Source organism: Tarenaya hassleriana, unplaced genomic scaffold, assembly GCF_000463585.1.
Source record: "Tarenaya hassleriana unplaced genomic scaffold, ASM46358v1 Cleome16, whole genome shotgun sequence".
Classification (NCBI taxonomy): domain Eukaryota; kingdom Viridiplantae; phylum Streptophyta; class Magnoliopsida; order Brassicales; family Cleomaceae; genus Tarenaya; species Tarenaya hassleriana.
In genome coordinates this window covers 3,071,618-3,074,427 of record NW_010965019.1, presented here as the reverse complement: position 1 = coordinate 3,074,427, position 2,810 = coordinate 3,071,618, and the positions used below count along the sequence as shown (strand labels likewise).

General features: G+C 32.6%; 1 long non-coding RNA gene across 1 annotated transcript; it reads left to right on the top strand.

The window, feature by feature from the left end:
* Nucleotides 1-23: 23 nt before the first annotated feature.
* LOC104809634 lies at nucleotides 24-1,324 on the top strand. Its single transcript, XR_771196.1, has 2 exons — nucleotides 24-833; nucleotides 1,070-1,324. It is a non-coding gene; the product is annotated as an uncharacterized LOC104809634 (long non-coding RNA).
* The last annotated feature ends 1,486 nt before the right edge of the window (nucleotides 1,325-2,810 follow it).

Here is a 2,810-nt window from a genome sequence, read left to right as displayed (position 1 = left end):
GAAATTTGGCCATTTCCAACGGATTTACCCGTTGGAAATGACCATTTTTTTTTGTAGTGATTGGGTTTTCGGTTCACTTAATCCTCTAGAGTTCGGAGTCTGCTTTTAGTTACACAATTAGTTGCGTCCCCTCCTCTTCACTAGTGGAATCAATCCAAGTCCTCGAAGTGACTTTCCACTTCTTCTATTCTTTCCACTTTGACAGCGAAGATTTCATCTCTCTCATTTTCACCCCTAAGTTTTTTTTTGGGTAAAAATGTGAAGTATATTAATATATAAACTGTTTACAAATCGGTATTAACTGAAAGCGGATCAACTAGACAAAATAGAAGAACCCATGGAAAATGGTAACCAAAGCCTTGTAAAGGGATACAATCAAAAGGTGTTGTTGGAGAGACTCTATAGATAATATCAGTCAGTAGCGAGGAATGTTGATTCCGGTGTTGTCGGAGTGATTTTGAATTAATTTACCGCATTACACATCGGAGAGGTTTAAAAGGTTGTTCGAAAACGTCTAGTATTTTGGACCGATTGATATCTATATTTGTTTGTATATGATTTCGAATCTTTCCAAAGAAAATGCAGATCTTAATCTCTAAGGGGCTCAAATTAAAAATATGCAAAAGTTGGGGCAATTTGTTGACAAAAAAAATCATAACTTTCTTTCAGTTGATAACTCCCTTTCGTTAAGAAGTTGAACGCTTGCCTGTTATTGCAAAATCACCCATTTGATTGTTTGTTTTTCGAAAACAGGGCGAGAACTTCTTGGTCGTAACTCACAAGTCCATTATCCGTGCATTGATATGTACGGCACTAGGGCTAGGCCCGGAAAGGTATACACACATATACACATATATATATAATCTAAACGAACATACAAAATTAATATACTTCTCTATCATTGAAATCGTATATTTTTTTTTTAATTTTCATGGAGAGTTTCCAGACATGCGATCTATTACGTCCTCTTCCTTAATCATAATTATCTCTACTATTACTTACGTCTTCGTGTTTTGATTCATCGTTAATTTGTTTATTATTTTGTCTTTTTGCTGCAATCTTTCATTAGGTTTCGAGCCATAGATGCGAACAATGGGAGCATATCGGTGTTTAATTTCAACGTAAATGGAGAAGCCATGCTCCACTCTCTCAACATGACGGTCCACATGTACACCGATCATAAATACATATACTGATACTAAATTCCCTTTGCATCCCTTTTGATTACCCAGGTGCGAATGCTCGCGTAAGGGTGAAACAGCCATTTCACAAAAACATTTGATAGCGTTTTTTATTGCAATTCAATTCCTATATTCAACGTAAATTTAACATCGACAAATTGCAATTCAATGTAAACCTATAGATTTTTATTGCAAAAAAGAAAAATGCTTGTTTAAATTTAACATCAACAAATATAAAATGTTAGGAGAAAACTAAAATATACAATGATCAATTTTATGCACTGAAAAGGAAAATAATGAAATAAATAATGGATAAAGAGTTGTAACGGGTTAATAAGAAAAAGAGTTGTATCGAAAACTTTTTAATTATAATGCAAATACTGCTTTACAATAAGAATGTCAACATTGTTTTAGATATCTAAATGTTCTTGCGATTTTGGAGTTAAGTATTATGAATATATATTAACTTATCTTATACCATTTGTATTTAAAATTATCAATTTTATTTTAATATATTTATCTAAAATTTTGTCTGCGTGTATATAGAGAATCAATGCGAAATATGAAAATAGAAAAATAAAATTACATATAGCAAATACAAATGAAAAAAATGAATCGCGTAATGATCATTTGCGTGACGAATTTTAAATTTGTAATTCGATACACAACGTATCTGTATTTATACAGATGATATAGTATCGGGATCGATCACATGGAATTATATGGTTAAAGTTATTAATCGACTAAAACTAGAAAAATGGAAATATGCGTGTAGTTTTTTTATCTATGAATAAATAAATAAACACAGGGGTAACAAAACAATCAAAAGGTATAGACAAAATCTATGAAATGAAACGATTATGGGTATCGGAAATCACCAATCATATAAGGATGTGATAAAAGATGAAGAAACTATGTCATGTTTGTTCTAAAGTGAGAGATTTAAAGACTAAATTTGGGTTCGACTCATTCGAGTCGATCCACTATCCGAGAGATTGTTCCATCCACTTTCATAGTTTAGAATGATACCCCGAATGCATTAAACTCTCTTGTCATAATCGTGGATTGGATTGAACCGAATTTTTTCATATCCAATCACAACCCATTTGAATGGATGAGCCAATGAATCAAGACATCATATGTTTCCATGGAAATCTTAATCCTAAGATAAACCCATTAGATTTTCACCACATGAGAAACATTAAAAACCATTCATCAAATGTACACAAGCAAACAATCTCAGTCAATGGCATCACTTAAATAATGAACTCTAAATTTTCTAAAATATTCAATCATGAGAGATGAATAAGATAAATATGAAACCATTCATTGCAAAAGAGTTTGAAAGCATAAACTAAGTATAAACACGGATCCAAAGGTGAATACAAGTATTCTTTTTTATGAGGACTAATCCCTCAATCCATAACTATGACTACTTACTAACCATGTTTAAGAATAAAGAAGGGGAGAAACTAAGAACACAAGACATAGACGGCGAACGAGAGATGCTCAATAGGTCTTCAATCTTCTATCCCAAGCAAATCTTCTTGTTCTTCTATCTAAGTTTCGTCCCTAGGGCTTCTCCAAGGTAAGAATTGTCGTTTCTAGCTCTCCCCAAACTGGTCTCCC